This window comes from Macrobrachium rosenbergii, chromosome 53 (assembly GCF_040412425.1).
Source record: "Macrobrachium rosenbergii isolate ZJJX-2024 chromosome 53, ASM4041242v1, whole genome shotgun sequence".
Taxonomy (NCBI): domain Eukaryota; kingdom Metazoa; phylum Arthropoda; class Malacostraca; order Decapoda; family Palaemonidae; genus Macrobrachium; species Macrobrachium rosenbergii.
In genome coordinates, this window is record NC_089793.1 from 5,357,824 (window position 1) to 5,375,323 (window position 17,500).

General features: G+C 35.2%; 1 pseudogene; it reads left to right on the plus strand.

The window, feature by feature from the left end:
- Positions 1 to 17,500, plus strand: part of LOC136834046 (putative neural-cadherin 2) — a 316,958-nt pseudogene that overhangs the window by 149,797 nt on the left and 149,661 nt on the right.

Genomic DNA, 17,500 nt, shown 5'->3' on the forward strand with positions numbered 1-17,500 from the left:
TCAGCAAAAGTCTTCTAATTGCTTGTTTTCTTACGAAAGGCAAAATGAAATTTATGTTAATGCAGTAATAATATTTACATATACATCCAATTACCTGGTTATTTTTACGGCATAAAAATTTGCTAATCAGGTGGCAGAAATTTTAATTGGGTTCTTGTTTTCTCTCTCTCTCTCTCTCTCTCTCTCTGAGGCGGTATCAGTGACCTTAGCAGTTATGATGTTAGAAAACTCCCAGTTATTAATTAATTCTCTCTCTCTCTCTCTCTCTCTCTCTCTCTCTCTCTCTCTCTCTCAGTTCCTCGTTGGACGAGTCTTCTCTCTCACTTTGCTCTGCTATAATGTGGTTCTGGTGATGGATTCGGATTCCACAATAAGCTGTAGGTCCCGTTGCTAGGTAACCAAGTGGTTCTTAGCCACGTAAAATAAGTCTAATCCTTCTGGCCAGCCCTAGGAGAGCTGTTAACCAGCTCAGTGGTCTGGTTAAACTAAGGTATACTTTACTTTTTTTTTTCTCTCTCTCTCTCTCTCAGGTGGCGTCAGTGACCTTAGTAGTTGTGACGCCATAAAATTCCCAATAATATTAATTAACTCTCTCTCTCTCTCTCTCTCTCTCTCTCTCTCTCTCTCTCTCTCTCTCTCTCTCTCATAAACACAAGAATGTTGTGCACAGGGTTCGAAAATCTGTTCAGAAGAACGAAGCACTTTTTCCCCTTGCCAAAAATGAATCGAGATTTTTCTCTCATTTTCATGTGATTTCCGTCATACCTTGACACCGCAGACGCTCCGAATAACACGGCGAGAGCTCTCTTACAATCCTCTTTTACATTAAAGGTAAACGATCGGGTGTTTTAAATGATGGAAACCCGGTATCAAAACATTTCGACGAACCTTCGACCTCTCGCTGAATATCACTTTATTATTATTATTATTATTATTATTATTATTATTATTATTATTATTATTATTATTATTATTTTTATTATTATTATTATTATTATTATTCAGAAGATGAACCTTATTCATAGGGAACAAGCTACGAAAGGGACCATTAACTTGAAATTCAAGCTTCCAAAGAATATCGTATTCATTATTCATATTATTATTATTATTATTATTATTATTATTATTATTATTATTATTATTATTCAGAAGATGAACCGTATTCATATGGATCAAGCCCACAAAAGGGACCAGTGACTTGAAATTCAAGTTTCCAAAGAATATGGTATTATTATTATTATTATTATTATTATTATTATTATTATTATTATTATTATTATTATTCAGAAGATGAACCGTATTCATATGGAACAAAACGGACCACCGACTTGAAATTCAAGCTTCCAAAGAATATGATGTTCACTCGAAAGAAGTACCAGAAAGTAATAGGAAATACCGAAAGAAGAGATCAGTTATCGAAAAATAAAAATGAACTGACAAATTAATAAACGAATAGATAACAGTGTAAGTAAATGATTAAAATACAAGGAAAATTATTTTAGGGTTTGAACTTTCGAGATCCCAATTACAAAATCCTCAGGGAGTTTGTGTCATGACGGTGACATTATTTTTTTCGTTTTATTCGCGTTGCAATGAACCCAGGAAGATTCGAGTCTTTTTTTTTTTTGTAGACGTAAGTGAGGTCAGAACGTTGATGCTTCAGGCTGCTGCAGGTTATCCACGTGCTTCTGTAGTGCTTTTTCATCGTTAAATAAGTGGCGCTTCAATTTTTCCACTTTATAGATACTTTGGAGCAGTTTTAGACCAGTTTTCTCTTTATGGATATTTTGGAGCAGTCTTTTAGACTCAATCAATCAAATTCCTTCATTAAAAAAAAAGAAAAATTGAAGCATGAAAACTCATCTCTGTGTTTTTTTTATGGAAAGTTATGTTAGCCAAAGCTGATTTACGTTAATGGCCTCTGCATGAAAACTACATACAGTTGTATTCGAAATCTGATGAAGCAACGGCTGACCAGCTTAGTGTATTAATACACAGATTCTGCAGGGGGACGCAAATCCTTCAACAAAACACCGTGGAAACCCTTTTAGTGCCACTTTCAAACTTTTCTCAAAATGCTTTTACCTAAGGCATGAAATATAACAACTTATGAAAAGGACCAGATCCATCCATAGAAGTGTAATGGTCCTTTCCGTTTCATACTAAAGCCAACGTTCAACACACACAAACTCTCTCTCTCTCTCTCTCTCTCTCTCTCTCTCTCTCTCTCTCTCTCTCTCTATATCTATATATATATATATATATATATATATATATATATATATATATATATATATATATATGTACATGTGTATGTATGTATGTATGTATATACCCTATTTATATACACATACATACATACACTCACATGCACAAACACACACATACATACATACGTACATAAATTATATAAACATATTGTACATATTGATGTGGGTTTCTATTTGTGCATATTTGCGTACGTGTTTATCCGAAAGATAGATGACAATCCTTGACCCATTTCACCCTGCCGAAAGGTCATTTCTGTCACATTTTTTTTCGGGAAAAGAGACAAGTCAGACAGGTTAGGGATTAGACAAGCAATACATTAGCAATTTATGAGACCGGAATATCTAATTCCCACAGACTTCATCGACCATAATTCTTGAATGACGTACAAAGGGGTGGGTCTGCTGTCCCGACTCGAAATTAATTCCAGAATGTTTTCCGATGCTCGAGATTGGAATATGGACGTGGTCGTTCTCTTGACTCACTCCATTCATTTTGAGGTCTCCTCATTAGGAGGAGTGTTTCAAATTTATGCGAAGTTTTCTTATACTGCATACATGCAAAGGTGTCTATCTATCTATCTATCTATCTATCTATATATATATTATATATATATATATATATATATATATATATATATATATATATATATATATATATATATATATATATATATATATATTTTAGTTCAGCTTACTAGAAGCATTATATTTTATTCATAATTCTTTATACATACATTAGAAATTTATACATACATTCTCTATACATACATAGATACATACATACATACATACATACATACATTACATAAATACATACTATACTGTGTGTATAATCTTATATAAATATCTAGCTGCCTATCTATCTGTATATGTATAATCTATACATATATATATATGTGTGCAAATTGCATTTCTTTATGTATATCTGTGCTTGTGTGTGTGTGTGTGTGGATGTATGTGTGTAAGACTTGTAAACGCCTGAATGTTTTACAGGTATTCTTGATAGATTTTAAATAATGTCCAATTCGGAAGGTAGAAATGAAGAGCGCAACAGGAATCACGTCCTGAAAAAATGAATTTAACATAGATACTGCGAACTCCAGATCAGGTTCTGTCACGGGTTCATTCCCAGTGACCTTTGCTCTTTCAAAAATGGTAGGGATGATTGCCTGTGTAATCCGACCAAAAAATATTGGAATCCTAATCTTTCATGGTTCGTTTTCTTCTCTCCACAGATAACCTTCAGAGCAGGCCGTTAGTATAAACGTTGATAATGTCAGTAAAATCATCTCAGTTCGTTTACCACTTCAGATTCCAGAGATGAATGTCGCAAAGCGCAAAAGTTAAGGATAACGACAATATTCACCAAGACTTTTCTAAACATTTTACTGGACTTTTCCTGTGAAGTGGTTTCTTGCTTTCTCCTTTGGAAACATTGAAAGTGAAGATTGTTTCGTGTGGGTGAAATGACTCATGAAAGGACAGAAAATGAAGGATTATTAACAACTAAGCATTCAGAAAAATGACGAAACACGAACAAAGTTTGTTGATACAAAGTTAGACGTAACTGATATACACCCGTAACACTAACAAAATTCTAAGTTACGTCCTCTTCAGAAGACGGGGATAAATGTTCTAACAGGAAATTCGCCTTGAATTTAACTTGACTCCGCGATTCCTTATCTGACTTCACAAGAGGAGAATCTATGCACTGGTAAGTAAATCATTATATATATTTTATTTTTGCTGCCGTTTAAATGCCTTTGGGTCAGTGAGTGCACCTTTTGATGACAGGATTCTGTAACAGTCAAAGCCCTTTGTTGGCCGAGTCGGTTGAGCTTCAGACTGTCACTCGATGGGCCGGAGTTCAATTCCCGCGACCGGCTGATGAATTTATTTCTGGTGATAGAAATTAATTTCTCGCTATAATGTGGTTCGGATTCCACAATAAGCTGTAGGTCCCGTTGCTAAGTAACCAATTGGTTCTTAGCCACATAAAATAAGTCTAATCCTTCGGGCCAGCCCTAGGAGAGCTGTTAATCAGCTCAGTGGTCTGGTAAAACTGAGGTATACTTAACTTTTTGTAACAGTCAAATTAGGAAAGAAGTTAGGTCATGTTATTACTCTAGACTTCAAGTCTTGCTTATAACTTGACGTTTTGTGGCATGGCATCTGTACAGAGATGGTAGAGTTTTATTAGCACATACTTAACACGACAGATCTTTTTGTCATGTGATCTCTCTCTCTCTCTCTCTCTCTCTCTCTCTCTCTCTCTCTCTCTCTCTCTCTCTCGTGACCATTCTGGTAGCCTACTGCCGGTTACAAAGGAAGCCTCTCTCTCTCTCTCTCTCTCTCTCTCTCTCTCTCTCTCTCTCTCTCTCTCTCTCTCTCTAATTAAGCGATATAATAATTGTTCTAAGTGGCATGAAGGGAGCCGTGTGAACGCATAACCAAGGCAGCATTAGCTGCGAGAGACGAGTCGAGAGCAGGCCCTGTCATGGGCCTCATTAGTCACCCCGCTTTAGATGCCACAGAGTAATGGAATTGGCAAACATTGCCTTCATACAGTTTCTCTCAAGCGAGTGAAATGTTTACCCTTTTTGGTTCATCTCATCCGCTGTTCTTTTTTAAAGGGTGTTTATCCCAATCTCTATATTTTAATGGTAAAATGTCGAGTTTTTTTGGGGGGGATTTGGTGGTATATGTGACATTTGATAAAATTAAAAAAAAAAATCGTTAGTTTCTCTCAAGCGAGTTAAATGTTTACCCAATGTTTTTAAGAGTAAAGTGTTGAGGTTTTTTTAAGGATTTGATGGTTTATGTAACACTTCATAAAAAATCTCCTTGGTTTAGCGATTTAAATATTTTCCCTCTGGGTTCATCTTAGCCTCTGTTTTTTTTTTTAAGGGTAAAATGTTGAAGATTTGTAGGATTCGACATTTAATGAAAATCTTGATACAGTTTCCTTCAAGGTAAATAAATGTTTTCCCTGTGGGTTCGTCTCATCTTCTGTTTTTATAAGGGTGAAATGTCGAGGATTTGTAGAATTTAATAGTTTTTTAGGCATTCAATGAAAAATCTCCTTGATACAGTTTCTCCCCAGTGAATTAAATGTTCTCCATTTGGGTTCATTTCAGCCTCTGTTATTGAAGATGTGTAGGATTTGATGCTACAGTTTCTCTCAAGCGAATTAAATATTTACCCTTGGAGTTCGTCTCTAATTCTGTTATTTTAAAGGCAAAATGTCGAGGATTTGCAGGATTGGATGACATATGTAGCATTTAATCAAAGCCCCCCTGTGGTCGTTTAAAACAAGGAAAGGACGAATTGAAATTTGATTCTAACTTGCAAATGATCATTCTGTATACGTAATTAGATTTTTTTTTTTTTAGTTTTCTAGGAATAAAAATCAGTAATTAAAAATTTACGCAGTGCTAATTTGGAGTGTAATGCCTTGAACATTAGATATAAAACGAACCGTAGCGAACACAGATAATTGAAACAAAGTGAAAGGAATGAAGCAGAGAGCAGAGCGTCGAATGATTAATTGATTTCGGTGTCAGGTTTCACAAACTTGCGAAAACAATCCTGCCAAACCAGATTGAGAATTCGCTGGCAAACTTTGGGCGAATTTCCGTTCTGGCGAAGTCATAAATTGCTCTTCCTGGCTGGATCTCGTTCTGTGATTATTTGTCGTCAGGGTGGAAGTGTCTTCTCGTTTAGGGCGACTGGCTTACTGGAATGAATTGTTTTTGAAATAGAAATTGGTGAAACGGATGACCGAGAAACGTTAGTAAGATTTAGCGTCTGATTCGCTCTCCTAGGGTAAGGATTAGATATTTTTCAAGAACCAAGTGCGTGCTCGGATGACCGACAAATTTTGGCAAATTTGGTGATTATTTTTCACCAGAAACAAATTGTGGGAAACTCTTGATTTCGACACATGCATTTATGTATAATCTTAACACACACATGTATATATATATATATTATATATATATATTTATATATATATAATATATATATATATATATATATATATATATATATATATATATATATATATATATATATATATATATATATATATATAGTCAGAGAGAGAGAGAGAGAGAGAGAGAGAGAGAGAGAGAGAGAGAGAGAGAGAGAGAGAGAGAGAGAGAGCGTATGTGTCTTTGTGTCTATAAAGGTCTCCCTAAAGACACCAGAGCAGTGGGTAATAACATATATTTCTAACCAAATCAAAGAAGTCCATCAGTGTATTCGCAAAGCCTCATGCTAGCCGTTTCCTTTCCCCGCGTGAGAGTCGAGTTTTCACAAAATCCAATTTTCTAAAGCTCGTGCGAGGCTGAGAATTCCTCTTGTGATGTCCAATTCCAGCATACTTTATTTGGCTCTGATTCAGTTTCTTCAAGTTTCCTGCTCCTTGCTCTTTTGTGCCTCGTGATTATGGAGATGAGACTGACAAGAAAGGATGTTTCATCCCGCGTCTGTGTTTTTCGAATGAGTCTGGTTTTTGTTCAGACTTTGACGAGACTCTCTGGAATTTATTCGGGGAAGGTGTCTTTCCTACCATTATCATTTCAGCATGTACGCATGTAGAACAGTTCCCCCGCATAAAATACCTTATGTTGTCAGTACCACGTCGAAGGTTTTTGCTTCGTAGTTACGCATCGTTATTTTAACTGATATTTTGCCCGCTGATTTGAATGCAGTTATTTCTTCCTTTTTGTTTACGTGAGTATTTGTATATTTATTCGCAAAGTTTTTTCCACTGTTATGTATCGTTATTTTAACTGATATTTTGCCTTCTAATTAAATGCAGATATTTATTCCTTTTTTTGTTTACTTGAGTATTTAGGCTATATATTTATTTTCTTCGTTACTTAAATATCTGTTAAAACGTTGCTTACGAGGGGGTTTGACTATTGCTTTTATGCCAATTGAGGCCCTAGAATGCGTATCTATTAAATCTCGTGAATTATGGTATCCAATACTTGATCTTTTCAGAATACACACGCCATTGCATTTGAGAAATGGTAGTTTAAATTGGTCTGTGCTTATATTAGTTCCTTCGGTATTTTTAACGGACTCATTCATATTATAACCAGGTTTTACATATTATTTCTTGAATATTATAAGATCATTGGCATGGTAGCTTTGGGCTTTCTTTCACAGTATTGCAGTGTAAAAAAGTCTAAGACTTTGATGTGAAACATGTTATTAAAAAGAGGTAGTTTCTTATAAAGCTTTTTTTGCAAATTGGGCGTAAGTTACAGTGAATGGCTTAGTTTTGTAATTAGAGATAAGAGTGTATCTTTTTCATATTAAATATATATACATACTGTACATTATATATATAATGTATATATATGCATATTTTATATATACTGTATATATATACTCTATATATATGTACATACATACAATAGATAGAGATAGATAGATAGATATATAAATAGTTCATATATATATATAGATAGTATATATATACATATATATAGTTCATATATATATACATATATATATTATATATATACATATATATATATATATATATATATATATATATATATATATATATATATATATATATATATATATATATATATATATATATATATATATATATATATATATATATATATATATGTACATACATATAGATAGATAGATATAGATATGTAAACAGTTCAGCGAGCTAGAATCAATTGAATAACTACCCGACATGACCACTCAGGGCTTGCCAGTTGCGTGGTAGCTGCCGGCGGCGAAGGAGGGTGGACACTTTCTCTCCCTCACTCTCTCTCTCTCCCTCTCCCTCTCAAGCAAGACCGACCCGCTTTTTCTCCTGTCGTCCGAATTGGACCACGAGGGGGGAAAGTCACGAAAACTTCCGAAATCTAGTTTAGATGAAAGAATATCAATGGAATCGTCGGGATTTTTTCGCGCCGTTCCTTTGAAGGGATGATGAGATATCAAAGAAGTCGAGCTCAGCCCGGCAGGAGCTTTGATGGATAGCTGACAGCTCTGCAAGAGGTAAGTGGCTTTAAGAGCGTCGCAGGTGTCTTTTTTTCAGTACCTTGGAGGCTTTCATTTTATTCTTTGGTTATTTACGTTTTAGGGACAAGGCGAGATGTACAAAGAATGGAAGTGAAAGTTGGGGGGTAGAGATTTTTTTTTTTTTTTTTCCGGTTCTTTTGCTTTATATGTGGTGGATATTGTTTGGGTATTGCTTTGCTTATATAGAGGGGCTTAGAATGATCTAAACAAATGTATACAGTTAAGGGTCACGTTTGCTAGGACCGTGGGTCGCTCCTGACTTGCCCTCCACCAGTCCAGTCAGCTGTAGGCTTAATTGGGTTTCAGAATTTGTTAAGGTCAAGTAAAAACGTGTGGGGGTGGTAGCCCACCTAATCCCCAATGGCTAGCCGAGAACCCGAAAATTTTCCTTTTTACCATTATATATACATACATACATACACGTACGCACGAACACATATACATATATATACATGCATACATAATTATATATATACATATATATACATATATATATATATATATATATATATATATATATATATATATATATATATATATATATATATATATATATATATACATATACACACACATTACAGAAATGATTTAAACAGCAACATATCCATTAGAAATGTCATTTTCGTTATGGTTATTATATCTTGCATACACATATCAATATTTATGTATTGCATGAGTACTTACGTTTGTGTGTATGTTGGTTTCTTTCATTTCGGCAAGAGCCGAAACAGATGAATGAAAGTAAGATGAGGTCAGGGTGCTTTAGACGAAAATGCATTAAGGCACGTTCTTCCGAAAGTGACTCTAAACTCGAAAAGCCTCTTAAAAATTCATGTCACAGTACTCTCGGAACGCAGAGAGCAAACATCTTTTAAGTGTCGAGGTAAGTGAGTATGTAATATCTTGCCTAGTCTTAACAGTCTGCGATACTCAGTCCATTAACAATTCAAAGCAATGTCTTAAGTAGTACCTATAAAGAAGACAAAAAACAATAGGCTTTTAGGTGTTAAGGTTAGACCCCTAAAAGGAAGAGGGCTTTAGATTCAATTCGGCCTAAGCAGTAGGCTTTTAGTTAAGATTAGAGCCCTAAAAGGAATAGGGCTTTAGATTCAATTCAGCCTAAACAATAGGCTTTTAGTTGTCAAGATTAGACCTTTAAAAGGAATATTGCTTTAGATTCAATTCAGCCTAAACAATAGGCTTTTAGTTGTCAAGATTAGATCTCTAAAAGGAATAGGGCTTTAGATTCAGTTCAGCCTAAACAATAGGCTTTTAGTTAAGATTTGACCCCTAAAAGGAATAGGGCTTTAGATTCAATTCAGCCTAAGCAATAGGCTTTTAGTTAAGATTAGAGCCCTAAAGGGAATAGGGTTTTAGATTCAACTCGGCCTAAACAGTAGGGTTTTAGTTAAGATTAGAGCCCTAAAAAGAATAGGGCTTTAGACTCAATTCAGCTTAAGCAATAGGCTTTTAGTTAAGATTAGAGCCCTAAAAGGAATAGGGCTTTAGATTCAGTTCAGCTAAGCAATAGGCTTTTAGTTAAGATTAGAGCCCTAAAAGGAATAGGGCTTTAGATTCAATTCAGCCTAAGCAGTAGGCTTTTAGTTAAGATTAGAGCCCTAAAAGGATAGGGCTTTAGATTCAGTTCAGCCTAGTAAGGCTAAGACCCTCGTTAGGTAGCCCTGTAACACTGATCACAGAAAATGATCAGCAGAAAATATAGGGAAAATGTTCAGTTATTACTTGTATGGTCAATCCGAAAAGTAAAACGTCGTGTATTTCTTTGCTTGAAACGTTAAAAGGATCTTTCAGAAGGGCATTTCCTTTGGAGAACCATGAAAACAAGTAGGTGTTTGTAATTGTTTGTGTCTGGAGGGATTCAGACATAATGAGATTTCGTGGAAAGGATGTTAGACACCGTCTGAAGTTTGAAGCCTTCCTGCCACCTTTAAAGGGAATTTATTTCAGCAGGAACTATTGTGAGATGAGGTTCGTTTGCCACTGCTGTGTAACTGTGATACATGCATTGAATTTTCTTATTATTTGAAGTTTCTTCTTCTTCTTCTTCTGATTATTATTATTATTATTATTATTATTATTATTATTATTATTATTATTATTATTATTATTATTATTATGTTAGAAGAAGACCCTCTTTGTCAACTGCTTTATGTTGTTGTTATTATTATTATTTTATTATTATTATTATTATTATTATTATTATTATTATTATATTATTATTATTATTATTATTATTATTATTATTATTATTATTATTGTTGTTATTATTATTATTATTGTTATTATTATTATTATTATTATTATTATTATTTTTTTGGAAGAAGACCTGTCAGCTGCTGTATAATTTACCTACTGAAGCGAAGAAACTTAACAAAACCCAGCTGAGAAAGCGCAATACATGCTCAAAGGCATAAAAATTGCCATTCTATTCCATATATAAAGTTAAGTATACCTTAGTTTAACCAGACCACTGAGCTGATTATTAACAGCTCTCCTAGAGAGGGCTGGCCCGAAGGATTAGATTTATTTTACGTGGCTAAGAACCAGCTGGTTACCTAGCAACGGGACCTACAGCTTATTGTGAAATCCGAACTACATAATAGCTAGAAAGGAATTTCTGTCACCAGAAATAAATTCCTCTAATTCTTCATTGGCCGGTCGGAGAATCGAACGCGGGACCAGCAGAGTGCTAGCTGAGAACAATACCCACCCGTCCAATGATTATTATTATTATTATTATTATTATTATTATTATTATTATTATTATTATTATTTATTATTATTCAAAACAGTAGCAGAAACATAGCATGTGCATCGAGTTTTGGAGGCCAATCTTATTTCACCAGTCTCACTCTAGCCAGTTAATTATTTTTCGAATCAACTCCCCTTGTTGGGGGGGGGGGGAGAGGCCGCTAACCGTGATTAGTCCTAATGAGAAAGGAGCCTACCTGTTTGAATTCGGAGTCCCTGCCGAGGGTAATGGCGGGTAGAATTTCAAATGAAAACTCTAATGAGGCTCTTTTAAAGTTATCTCGTACTTCAAGAACATTTCCTTTTGTGAATTCGTTGAGTGGCCCGGCCATTTTTGTACATGGGTTCTTATCCCCAACAGCAATTAGGATAATGGAACCTTTCTCGTACTTCTGTGACGCCACTCAGAGCTACACCAATTTTTGTCAGGAGGGAGGAATTGGATTCGTGAGGCTAACATACTTAGAGTAAGAGAGCATGCTTATGTAATTTTACCTAGGATATGAGAGGATGTTTTGTCATTTTAGTATTGTGTTGAGAATAATAAGACCTGAGCCGCTTGTTAGCTTTAGGGACTAGATTTGTCCTGGAGGGTTTAGTAATGGTAGACTTCTTAGTCGCGAAGGTATATATATATATCATTCAGTTGTATTCTACGTAGGGAAATGAAAAATGTAATTTGTTAAACGATGCTCAACAGTTTCGTCCGCCAATAGACCTCTTCTTGAAGCGTTTATTAAGGAAAGAGTTTGAGGCATCTCAGTTGAAAAGCGACATTCTGAAGGCTTGATTGGTTTTGAATGCAGATGATGGCAGTATTAAAGAAAGGAGTTGATATTTTTCAATGCAAACGATGCTGGTATTGTGAGAGAGATGAGTGTGGCGTGGATGCAAAATTTTTAAGTATAAAGAATAAGATTTGTAATCATTGTCTCTGATTTTGTTGGCATACTATAGGATTTAAATAGTTTACTGATCTATCTTATAAAAGACCTCTAGTTTTTTTTTTTATTGTTGAGATCCATTCTTAATCAAGTTTGTACTTCAGATGGTCACTTCATTATTATTTTTCCGTCGAGAAAGTTATACTGACTCTGAAAACTTGAGCACATGGAAATGCATCAAAAGAGCAAGCGGCCATCAAAGGGCGAACGTCCCTGCACCCTGAGTGGAACGCAAATCTTAATCCCCTGTTCCTGTAACAATTCTTACTTAGAGTAAATTAACCTTCAAAGAGAACTCCGCCGACTGTAGTGAGAGAGATTTGATGTCCCTGCCGTACAAAGTATGCGATAAATGTTTTTGAAATGGACACACTGATTCTTCGGAACCCCTCTCCAATTTCCATTTCATCAATGCAGGAAACGGTGTAAGTTCTGTTTCAATGTTATACAGCGCGGAAACGCAAAATGAAATTCGAAATCCCGACCCTCTCTTACCCCAACCCTCACACGTTCGTTGCTTATATCAGAGAGAGAGAGAGAGAGAGGGAGAGAGAATAACCACATTTCAAGTGACAAGGCTTTCGTCTTCTTGCAATTGCATTAACAGCTGTTCAAAAGGCTTGCCGGAATAATCGTCTTTTCAGAGCCGTATAAGAGAGACAGGGAACTGAAAATAACCTAACAGGATGGACTAGGCATTTTATTTCACTAACAAGGTTGTCCTCACGGTACATTTGCATATAAGTATGTCGAAAAAAACATGTCGCAGCCATTGTCTTTTCAGAGCACAACTTAAAAACAGAAAACTGAGAATATCCTCACGGTCCCTCCTGATCTGACGAGAGCGGTAGGGCCAGGGAGGCGGGGTGAGGCGGGAGGAGGGGAGGGGGCTGGGTATCCTCGTCCAACAGACAGACAATTTCACAAATACCAGGTGGGCAATTTAACTCGAAATAAATTCTCTTTTGGTCTCCAGGGGAAGGAGAGACTAACATTGCTAACAACACACAAGAGGAAGCCATTGCAATTAAGAGCAATTAGTCCAGGAGTAAATACAGAGGATTCGGTAGCCATCCGAACGAATTTCGCCGGACTCAAAATCTCCAATTAGTTTTGAGTGATTCGCAGAAAATCTTGCACGTAGAATGTAAAACACGTAAAATCGATTTCATCTGCTGGACGCTACGTGTAAAATACGTAAAATCGGTTTTATCTGTTGGACGCAACAGGTAAGACTTAAAATCGATTTCATTTGCTGGACGCTACATGTAAAACACGTTAAATCGATTTTATCTGTTGAATTTAACATGTATAAAACATAAAATCGATTTTATTTGTTGGACGGTACATATAAAACACGTAAGATCGATTTATCTGCTGGATGCTACGTGTAAAAGACATAAAATCGATTTTATCTACCGGACGCTACATGTAAAACACGTAAAATCGATTTTATCTGTTGGACGCTACGTGTAAAACACGCAAAATCGATTTTATCTGTTAGACGCTACGTGTAAAACACATAAAATCAATTGTATCTGTTGGACGCAACATGTAAAAGACATAAAATCGACTTCAGTTGTTAAACGCAACATGTAAGTCTTTTACATAAACAACAGTCAGATACATTTGTTTAAATTATAAACATCACGGCCTCATGTACAAAATGCGCGTTAAAACATTAACAGGAGTGCTTCATTATTTAACAACGAGACGTTAAAAAATGTCCTCCTTTACATTTCGAACTGAATAATTAAGTATTTAAGTGAGCGTTATACTCTGGCTTAGTTTTTTCAACAGTTCTTTTATGAAGCAGAATAAAAGGTACAGATATTTCAAATGAAACATATATAAAATATACAGATATCTTCGGTCAGACTGCCTTTCGCTTTTTATAAACTTGAATACTGCCTCACATATGACATTCGTCAAACATCGCATATGAAGGCAGTATGCATAGCCTGTGCTTTTAGCAATATTTGCTGCATAAATCAAATAAAAAAAATAGAATATTTATTTGCGTAAGGCCACGTATCTTCTGAGCGTGTGACAAAGCAAACAGCCCCGAGAGACGTGAATGAAACTTTGTCTCGTGAAGGTTTAGGGCGAGTTTGAAAGAAAACTTCGTTTTACGGTAGTTTTACAACCGACGAGGCCACATTAAGCTAAGAGTTCCTTTGTTTTTGGGGGGGGGGCGTTCGCACCTCGCGCGTCTCGTCTGCTTAAAAACTAAGGAAGGAGTTTGGTTCATTGAGATGGTTCTGTTGTTTTAAGAAGGTGAGGAAAAAGAGGGAGTATAACTGCAGCTTTTACGGCTGTTTTTTCCAAGAGGATGAAAATGGTGTGGAAATTGGAGTGCTTTCTTGCAAACAACAGAAATATATATATGTATGTATGTATGTATATATATATATATATATATATATATATATATATATATATATATATATATATATATTACATTATACTATATATATTTATATATGTAAATTTATATATATATATATATATATATATATATATATATATATATATATATATATATATATATATATATATATACAACTATAAGACATTCATGCATAAATTAGGTTCGGCACTCGCTTATATTTGCATTAGCTTGATATACTGTATATTCACAATTGCGTTCCAAGACACCATAAAATCCAGTGGTCTTGCTTGAGATACCTTCTTCGGTGAGATCAACTTCAAGAAATTCATAGTCCTGTTATGCGTCGTCAGTCACAGAACTTATTAATACGGTTCCTGTAAGCCTCAGTCTCACATATCTGTCTCTTACATCCACTTCTACGAATGTGTTGATTGAAAAAGTAATCCAACCATGAAAAAGTAATCCAACCATTCACTCTCTGCGTTCAGGTCATTTCACATTAATGGACAGATCATCCATTGCAGCTTGGGAAATCTGGGGATAAAATATTGTAGGTGTCCCTTTTCACTATCTCAGGCTAAAGTCTTCGTCCAGATCATTCGAGTATTACGGTGTATTAACGTCTTAATCCGTCCCTGTTCGGAAGACCATTCTCATAACTAGAGTGCGTCAGCGTCTTTTTTTTTTTTTTTTGTAGGACTGAATCAAAGACAAATTCAGTGATTGATAACTGGATTCTTATATCTTCCCTGGATCCTCTCTAATTCAGTCGCAAGCTGATTTTTTCCCCCCTTGTTTTGGGTATTAATTCAGCCACCGTCCTCCCGCGCTTCTTCAGTAGAGTCCCGCCTCTCCTCAGGCAGTGATGACACCCGTCAGATTGCCTCTTCTCACATTTACTCTGGCTCAAGGGTAGAATTTATTATCCACTCATGGCGCCTCGTAAACCCGTCAGACCATCTCTTTACATATTTACGTTAACTGCCAAGCTGTAGAGTTCTCTTCATTTCTCCGTTTTCCCTAATTTTGACTTATTTTTTATTTCCTATCCTGTCTGGGCTAGATGTGGACATAAGATTGCATATCCCATCCTGCCTGGGCTAGATATGGGCATAAGATTGTCAGTTCCAATAGTCTCTTCTTGGAAAAAGTTTAAATGAATATTAAGTGGAGCTGAGATTAGTCAGGAAGAATCTTGAGTTCCGGCGATATTTCTAAGTCAGAACACGTGCTACAATTAGCTATCGGTATTCTCAAGAGCAGACAACACGGAATTGTGCCATGAACTGCGAAGAGCTCCCTTAGCACAAGTAACAATTAAGGTCTGGTCAGGAGATAACATCAGGATTTATTTATGGGCAATACTCGTCTCAACTTCGAACAGAAGTGACCAACTCCCGACTTGCTGCATCCTCTTTACAGCCACCACAAAGATCTCAAGTCCAATCTGGGCTGTACGTGAAGTCTCAACTGGAGAGGTGATTATAGCCCCCCCCCTTTTTTTTTAATTGGGGAAGTAGAGACTCGCTAGATTACCCGAGAAGGGGTTTTGTTGAGGAAGGGAATAATGACCAAAAGTTAATTTTGTAGTGGAAGGGAATTTAATTTTCGTAACTTGTAAAATATATTAGAGAGAAAATATATTGTTTTGGGATAATTCACATTAAGACGCTGAAAGAAAATGGTTTTCAGTTACATTTTTTTTTTATAAAGGATGTCTTACTCGGCATCAGATTGATTTTCATGTAATTGGAAAAGGTAGAATCTTATTGTAATATCATTGAAAAAGATAAAATCTTATGATTTTAATATCAATGAAAAAGATAGAATCTTATGATTTTAATATAATTGAAAAAGATAGAACCTTATGATATTAACATCAATGAAAAAGATAGAATCTTATGAATTTAGTATCATTGAAAAAGATAGAATCTTATGATTTTAATATCATTGAAAAGGGTAGAATCTTATGATTTTAATGTCATTGAAAAAGATAGAATCACATGATTTTAATGTCATTGAAAAAGATAGAATCTTATGATTTTAGTATCAGTGAAAAAGATAGAATCTTATGATTTTAACATCAGTGAAAAAGATAGAAACTTATAAATTTAGTATCATTGAAAAAGATAGAATTTTATGATTTTAAATTCAATTAAAAAGATAGAATCATATGATTTTAACATCAATGAAAAAGATAGGATCTTATGAATGTAGTATCATTGAAAAAGATAGAATCTTACGAATTTTAATATAACTGAAACCAGATAGAATCATATGATTTTAATATAATTGAAAAAAGATTGAATACCATGTCCTTATGCAACTGAAAAAGATAGAATCCTAAGATCTGTGATTATTTATCGATTGGCTGTCCCAAAATTATGTGGCGCCAGTGGCTGAGAGAGACTCCTTGACGCCGAAAAGATCCTATTAATGTAAGACTCCATTTTAAGAGCATTGCATAGTCTCACTTGATCCCAACATCAAGTGACCCCAATCCTTAAGATGCTGGTTCTTGATCCTTCATGTGCTTGTATTCTCATAAAAAAGGGGAACTTATTGCATTGAAAAGGAACTGCACAACATTTGACCTTCTGAGAGAATGCTTAGCAAAGGAGCATTTTTATAGGTGACGGCGTAATGATCTCTCTAATTACTTAATGCTTATGTAATATAATAGAAAAGAGAAGTTTGATTATGAATATAATTTATTACGACATGATTATCAACGGTATTTTTTTATCAGTATAATGACGTTAATAGTAGTAATTAGTTCTAGAAAAGAAGGAAATAAACAATAGCCCAACCCAAAAAACTCATTTCCTTCCTTTCCTAGATGGCAATTAATTTAATGATCAAAAATACCCTTCGCATCCGGATGGAAATAAAGATATCACTTTTGAGGGCATAATAACGGCACCAGGAAGAATATCGCCCAATAACGAACGCCTTTTTTTTTACCCAGCTTTCACCTGGGGTCCCCTTTCGACGTCACAGGAATTCCAATAAAATCACACGGGCGATGGGGCCCCCTCTCTCTCCAGCCTGCTGATCTG